Here is an 8,026-nt window from a genome sequence, read left to right as displayed (position 1 = left end):
GCACCGGGACCGGCGGCGGGGTGGGGGGAGGGGCTCACCAGTGCACGGCAGCGGCCGCTGCACGGATCCGACCCAGGAGCGCTCCGGCCGCACGGGCACGCGACGACGTCAGGCTCGGCCCGCCCCGGTGCATGCTGGGAAATGTAGTCCGCTGGGCGCGCGAGGCCAGCAGCCCTCCCCCGCTCTCCTCGCCCCCGGCGCCGCGAGCCCGCGCACGGCGCATTCCCGACAGGGGCAGGGCCTAGAGCCGCTGAGCTAGGCGGGGCGGGGCCTGGGGAAACCAGACGGGAGAGCCCTCCGGGGATTGGCTACCTCCGGCAAAGGGGCGCGGAAGTTCTCTGCGGGGATTGGCCATCTCTGGGAGAGGCAGGGAAGAGCCCTGCGGTGATTGGCTATCACTTGGAAGGGCGGGACATAGCCCTGCCTTAACTGGCTGTCTGGGCGGGGCGGGGCCAGCTCGCAGCACAGGGCTTGGGTGGATGCAGTGGGGGCGGGACCTGTCCAGTGGCAGGGCGGGGGTAGTGGAGCCCAAGTGGCCGGTTCGGGCGCGGGGACTCGGCTCCCCGGTTGGTGGTGTGGGTGCAGGTCCCGCGCGCACGCTTCGGCTCCGGCCAATCCGGAGTGAAACCGAATTAAGCCCCTACCCCGGGAAGCGCGCGGGGGCTGGCCGCAGGGCCGCGCCTGCGCTGTTGCGTTCCACGGGGGGTCTGTGTCCCGGGTGTCCCTCCACGCGTGCACGTGAGGCACACACACCCCCGTTCACTCGCGCCGTGTGGACAGGCCCAGCGGGGGCGATTCGCTGCAGAGAGCTCCCGACAGCGCCTGCTGCTCCCGTTGGGTAGCCAGTGCCTGGACACTGCCCGGCCGTGGGCCAGGACAAGGGACCGGGAAGGCCCCATGGTCACAGAGACCCCGCACCATCCAGCTTCCTCCGGCGGGTGGCCCTATGGGCCGGGCCCGGAGCTGCTGGGAAGAGGTGCCCTGACTCCCTGGGGCTGGGGCTGGGGTGCCTCAATCAGGAGCTGTGGGGGAGGCGCAGCCAGAACCTCAATACGCGGTTCTGAAGGAGCCGAAGAGGGGAGGCAGCAGCCTGGTGCACCCTACCCAGACGTGTGCCGGGGTTCCCCTCGCCCCAAAAAGGGACAGTTTGGGACCCGTACCAGGTACACACCTGGACTCAGGCCTCTGGGCGCAACTGCCAGTGGATGTACCTGGCGGGCTGTGGAAGCAGAGCAGAGTACCCGCTGTCCTGCTTGCTTCCGGATACCTCTGATTTGGTGTCAGGCACGTGCTGTGGTGCCGGAACAAGGTGTAAATTACAGCAACTGGCCACTGAATTCAGGCCCAGGTTTCCAGTTTCCCCACTGACCACAGTATGGCTGTGAACATACCCAGGCCAGGTGGCCTTAGCTCAGGGGTGTGCAGACTATGGCCCCTTCCTGCACCCCACACCCCTCCTCCGCTCTCCAACCCCTTGTCCTGAGCCCCTTCCTGCACACTGAACCCCAGCCCCCTGCTCCAGCTCTACATTCATGGCCCTGGATGCAATTTCCCCACCCAAATGTGCCTCTTGGGCCAAATTTTGCCCACCCCGCCTTAGCTGAACCCAGGCATGTTTCCTGCCTGGGAGCTCGTCCATTCAGCCAGCAGAGGGAGTTCCAATGTAAGGTTTGAATGTAAAGCTATTGCTGCTGAGTGATGATAGGGGAAATTTAAGACAACTGGGAGAAGTGGCCAGAAAGTCCTCGTGTCTGTCCGAAGCTCCCAGCCTTTGAGGAGATGGGGCTTTCTGACCAGATTCCTAAAGTCTGCTGTGTTGGAGAAACCAGGCCTTTCTCTCTGTATTTCAGTCTGGGTTGTTTTGCAAGGTTTCATCCAAGGATCTCCAAACACAAGGAATTAAGCCTCCTGTTCCTCTCAGAGGCTTTTTATCCTCGTGTTGCAGATAGGAAAAGTGAGGCACACAGGGAGAGCCTTGCCAAAGATTTCACAGTGCCAGGGATAAAACCAGGAGTTCCTGACTCCCAGCCCTCTGCGTTAACCACTAGACAGCGTGTGTCCACAGAAACCCTGCTCAGTGATCCTGGCTACATCTCTGATTCTCTGCTTTCCTCCCGCCAGCCCTGGGAACTACATAACAAGCTGGTACTGACCCAAGCTAACAGAGTTCCTCCTTTAGCTCTTGGGTACATTCTGTGCCGTGCAAAGAACACGTGTCCTGTCTATACCTTAATGCAGGTCAATAAAACCAGGCAATACCCAATATACTAATTAATTATTTTGCTCCCAGAGGAGACAGGGTGATGTAACAGGGTTGCCTGTGATAGCAGGTAACGGAACTTGAAGACTCAGGATGTCCCTTCCAGTCCTATATCCCCATGAGAGGAGAAAGACCAGGAGGAAGCGCAAATTACCAAAACATCCCCCATTTGTAAGAATTTGGCACAGCTCCGTGGCTCAGTGTGAGAGTTTGGGTCAGTTTTTTCCTTATTGAATGCAGTTTGCTCCTCCTGCAGAAACACACCGAGAGCAGTGCTGTTCCTGGTGTAACCCTGATATTAGGGTGCTTGCACCAAAGAGTCGTTTAACCCAGCCCCGTGCCATAGGAGCAGGACTGTTTCCCCCAGCTGCTCCCACATCAGTAGCCTGGTCATATCCCTGAAATGCCCTACATCTGGGTGTGACCAGAAATAGACACCAAACACAGCACAGCAGAGTAGGCTTGAACAATGCACCCATGCAAACACAGCAGCATTTGAATTTTGAGACTCTCCCTAGCCAGTGCTACTGGGTGGCCCATTCCAGCCCAGCAGACAAGCCCCACCCTTCCGCAGGGATGGGGTTTTAACTCCTTTGTTCCTCAGCTAGTGCTGCTTTTGGCTGAGGGTGTTGGGGCACAGAGCCTGTCACCTCTGGAGCTCAGCCTGAGCTGGCGGCGGCTGATCCCCTCTTGTCTGGTTGGTGGCCTGCCTGACACGAGTTGTGTGGGTCTCAGCCTAGGCCCTTAACTGGCAGGTGTTTGCATCCAAACCCCTCTCCCTGCCCCCTCCAGCAGCATAGCAAGGGCAACTGTATTGGCAGCCTCAGTAGAGGGCAAGGCCAGAATGGGCCCTGGAAACTGAGCCGGGCTGTCCTCCATCTTAAGGTTGGGTCACTGTGCGCTTGGCTTGCCCTGCTGCTGTCTGTTGTGTGGGAAATCTGAGGACGTCAGTTTCCAGGGCTGCTAGCTGGCACTTTTCACCGGCACTAAATATATTCACTTTAAAATTCCCTAGTGAACTGGGCTTGCATTGGGAATTAGTGGAGATGGATCAAAACCATCGTAGGGGCTGGCTACTCTCTGAGGACTCGACTGGAACAGCTACGACGCCCTCGCTACGCCGGCATAACCCCGAAGTGTAGGCGCAGCTGGTTTCCCGATGGAGAGCAACATTGCTGCCCCAGGAGAGGTAGCTGGCGTCATGGAAGCATTCTTCTGTTGACCTAGCTGCGTCTCCACTTGGGGGCTGACCTAGCTGCGTCTCCACTTGGGGGTTGTCCACACTGCCATGTTCTCTGAAGGTAATGAAGCTGCCCCTCTCGGCCACTTGTCTGCTCTTGAAAGCTAATTCAGGTGAAGGCAGGGTGTGAATGTAAAGCAGAATCACTATTCCAGAGTAACTCTGTGTAGACAAGCCCTAAGAGCTTGGCTGTACTGGGGTCTTTGGCACCAGCATAGCTGCATCAGTGCAACCCTCCAATGCATTCGGATTGCAGTGCAGCAGGTAACTGCATCCATGTCATTGCACTCCTACACATTTCCTAGTCTACCTAAAGCCTTAATTCTTCCTTGCTCCGGACTCCCCGTTGCATCCTGCCTTCTCATGGCTGGCCTATAAGTGCTCCTGGGCACAGATCTCCTCCGTTTTGTGGCTTGCACAACACTTTGCACAATACTAATAGTGATAACAGCAACTCCACAGTGTGAAGCAATGGTAAATGTAGCCTGCCTTGTCTGCCTTAATGATTCCTGTCTTGAATGCTCAAAGGCAAGTTATGTGCAATCAGCACCATGGTGGATAAATCATCTGTCACACTCAGGCATCTGGGGGGAGGGGGTTAATCAGACACACAGCATAAAGCCTGCAGAAGTGAGACTTTGGGGTGACATGGGAGGGTAGAACCCCAGCAGTTTGGCCCCTCCATGGTCACCTCCTTCCCCAAGAGTGATGTGTGTGTGTGTGTGTGTGTGTGTGTGTTTTATTCTAAACTGTGTAGTGTTGCTGTGGGCTATTAAACAGCTGTTGCATTTCACCCCAAAGAAGGCTGCATTTCAGTAATGATTGATGTGATTAGGGTGCCTTAATAGGAACGCACTGTTACTGCTTCTGTAATGAGCGTTCATGAGATTTTACAAACGGTAAAGCATGGGATACAACTAGCTGACAGTTGTGACAGAAATATAAAATAATTGAGCCTAATACTATAGTTCTTAGTCTTTGAAACACTGAGCAAGATCCAGCAGATCTGAAGGAAGCTTATGTTGTGCCAGTATTTAAACAGAATGTCCTGGATAATTATAGGCCTGTTAGTCTGACATCGATCCTGGGGAAGATAATGGAGTGGCCGCAGTGGGACTCCATTAATAAAGCACATCATTAGAAGGTGTTATAACAAGCCATAGTAATGGACACTTTGACAATCAATCCACCATTCACTGAAACATCTATTCTTCCGTTATTAGCCCTTTGGACAAGGCGAGATCGATAAAAAGCAACATGAACATTTTTGAAAAATCTGGGTGTTTTTATACGCCACCAAGGATAAAAAGAAGGGCACAGGCCCACTGTTGCCCTCCATTTAGCCATTGTCTTTAAGGTGAGTGTTACAAAGCATAGCAGCATCTGAGCTACATTCACTGGCATATTCCAGCTGCTTTGGGCCATTCCAGTAAAACAGCTGAAGCAGCCCAGTGAATCTAGGTCAAATTCTTCCCGCCCAGCGTCCCATCGCCCTCCATACATTCTAGCCCTAGAGCTTGGGTTTTAAAAAGCAATCCACACCCTGAGAAAAGCCTGTGCCGTTTTGTCATTCTTTGCCTTTGCATCCGCTCTGGCAGGGGACACGGAGCTGGACAGTGCAAACACGTGCGGGAGAACTCAAGGTGGGTGGGGGATGGGCTTGTCGTGGAATGTGATTCGTAATTTTAAACGGCACACAGCGCCGGCTGCCCAGAGGAAACCCAGAGGGGGCGTGGCTGTGAGCAAAAGGGGCAGAGCAGTCACGGGGCCCGGCCACGTGAAATCGACATTCCCATCTCTGGGCCAAGTGGGATAATAGAATTCAGCAACACGGTGACTCACGCTCAGAAATAGTTGGCAGCTAGTTGGTTCCACGACTTCTGCGGTGCCACGGGAGAGACAGAGCACGCGGCCTCCTGCCTTGGCAGCATTCGCACGGAGAGGGGCCGCGCACATGGGAGGCCCCAGTGACCAAGCTGGTCGGCCCCACTCTGTCGGTGCCCGTAGGGAAAGGGCTGCTGCTTTTTGAATGTCAACAGCTGCCTCTGTAACATCCCCAAAAGAAATGCCCTCGGCTGAGACCTTCATGGAGGGGGAGCAGGTCATCCCCTACCTGCCGACACCAGGGTTCTTGCTCCTTTCTCTGCAGAATCTGGTGCAGGTCCCTGTCAGAGACAGGATACGAGATTGGACGGACCGTGGGTCTGGTCCAGTCTGGCACTGTCTATGTTGCTAGGTGAGCACAGTCACTTTCACAATGACCCTGCCACAGTCTGTGGTAATACCCCTCCCCTCCCCTCCCAGGGGTACGGGACGGACTCAGGGGCTGGGGGTCTCTAAGTAGCTGGATGGATGCGCTGGGTGAAGGGCTGCGCCTGAGAAGCGGCAAAGGTGGTTACGATCTGTTGAACGCAGTCAGGGCCTAAGCCTGCAAGCCCATACGGGTGAGTCAATGAGGTCACCTCTGAACTAAAGGGCTGCTACCTTAGCCTCTCCCTGAGCAATGCCTGGAGACCTGGCTCACCCTCTCGGACCCACAAAGCCAGTGCTTTACCCATAGGAGGAAGAGGTGCAGGATCAGACCCAGCAAGCACTAGGCTCACCAGAAAATCCTGAGGTGGGTGGGTGGATAAAGCAAGACACATTCCTATCCCTGCATAAAGGCAAACGCCCGCCCGCCTGCCATCTCACTTTCATTGAAATCGATGGCCAAATGCCCACTGAGGCAGGCCTGGCTGATCAGTACCACAGACGGGCCAGGCCAGAGATCCCACTTCCTGAGTCTCATCTCAAAGCACTGCCTGGTAGTTAAAACGTCAGCTCCCTTGTTCCCTGGGGCAGGTATGTTCCCTGGGACACAGACCCACCCATGGAATGTGTGAGGAGAGGGAGGGTGTGTGTACACAACTATCACACCTCAACAACTATCACACCTGGCAGCACTTCACAAACATCAAAGAGGGAGTCAACCTGGCCCAGCAGGGCTAACGGGGACAGATCCCAGCCTTCCCCCAGAGCCAGGCTGGACCTTCTGGGCTAACAGGGACACACGTTGGCTCCCTTCCCCAAAGCCAGGCTGGCCATGCAGGGGGACCATGAGCAAAGAGTGGGGCTCATTCCTTTCAGGCTGAGCGCATAGGTGAGTCAATTATGTTAAGAGCAGAATCTGTGAGGTAGAAAATAATTTTACCCACATTTTATGAATGGAAAACTGAGGCACAGAGAGTGAGTGACTTGCCCAGGGTCACACACAGGGAGGCTGTAACCAAGCAGGAAACTGACGGCAGATCTCCTGCATCCCAGGCCTGTGTGTAATCACAGCCAGTCTTCCTTTAGCGGAAGGGTGACGTGGGATGGCAGGAAGCCAAGGGTGGAGGGAGGAGACAAAAGGGCGGTGAGGAAGCACTGGCATGGCAGGCAGTGGCCCGGGGCTGTTAGGCCAGGCCAGGGAACACACTCTTGACAATTAGAAACCCGTCTCAGCTGGCACTAAGAGCCATGCCAGCTCTGGGACTGACGGAGGTGTTGCCCTGTTAAAGACAAACTTGCTGAAATCCAGTTTTTGCTCATGGCTGCCGCGTGCGGATTCCACATCACGCTGCAACCTGCCGCAAGGAGGCCCAGAGTCCAGGCTGGGTGGGCGGTGCAGGAGAAATCGCAGTGGGGCAGGTTTGCATGATCCCTGCAGCATGGTCCAACGCGGTGCCCTGGGTTCTGTTCCCTGGCTCTGCTGGGTGCCCTCGGGTAGGTCATGCCCCCTCTCTCCTTTATAATGGAGGCTAGTGACATTCCCCACCCTGGAAAGGACTTGCAGATCTGCGATGGAGCACTAAGCTGTGTTATCTGGACCCCCCACCCTCCAGTGACACTCTCATTGGCCCTATTACAACCTACGCCAGTGAGAGGTGCCTGTTAGCACAACAGCCACACATCCGCTGGGTGTGAGGCCAGCTGCCTGCTGCCTCTCCGTCCCAGTGGAAAATCCCTGCAGCGCTCAGCCCAGGACAGAGCGCCCAGTGAACGACGCCCTCCCGAGAGCTCCACCGCCCAGAACCCTGGGAGGAAGGAGGCCAGGCCACACCAGTGGCAGATGCATAGAGAGGCCACCCATCTAAATGGCATTGTCCTGAGCCGATCACAGAAAGGCACCCATGGGCCAGCGCTGCAGCTGGGGCGCTCTCAAACCCCCCTTTGAGAACGGGGTTAAGGCGCGGCAGTCACTGAACTGTTTGTTTTAACGGGGTTTGCCACTGCCTGCCTGTTTCCCCATCTCAGAGCTACGGGGGGAAGGGGGCGCTCAGTGATGGTTTGCAAAAGCGATATCCAAGATGCTCCGGAGAGTGCTGTAGACGGGCCAAGGATTCCAATCTTTCCCGTTATAGGTGAGAACTTTTACTCAAACCTGGTGGTGCAATACAGCCACCTCTGGGGCAAAGCACAGCTGTCCCAGTAGCAGTCACGCAGCCGGATTGAGAATTGGTGAAAAGGAAACCCAGCATGTTTTCCCAGCCCCGTTTCTGAGTCTC

The 8,026-nt window shown here is 55.8% G+C and overlaps 1 protein-coding gene across 2 annotated transcripts in view; it reads right to left on the bottom strand.

Moving 5' to 3' along the window:
• Positions 1-156, bottom strand: part of AP5S1 (adaptor related protein complex 5 subunit sigma 1) — a 4,783-nt gene extending 4,627 nt beyond the window's left edge. Inside the window, exon 1 of one of the 2 annotated variants that reach the window (XM_032789715.2) lies at positions 39-156. The gene's annotated coding sequence lies outside the window, so the exon portion shown is untranslated. The remainder of the gene's footprint in view (positions 1-38) is intronic. The other variant, XM_032789714.2, reaches the window with a different exon arrangement.
• Positions 157-8,026: the final 7,870 nt, after the last annotated feature.

The sequence above is a fragment of the Chelonoidis abingdonii genome, chromosome 5, assembly GCF_003597395.2.
Source record: "Chelonoidis abingdonii isolate Lonesome George chromosome 5, CheloAbing_2.0, whole genome shotgun sequence".
Lineage (NCBI taxonomy): Eukaryota > Metazoa > Chordata > Testudines > Testudinidae > Chelonoidis > Chelonoidis abingdonii.
Note: the sequence above shows the minus strand (reverse complement) of the source record. Positions and strands in the feature narration are given on the sequence as shown.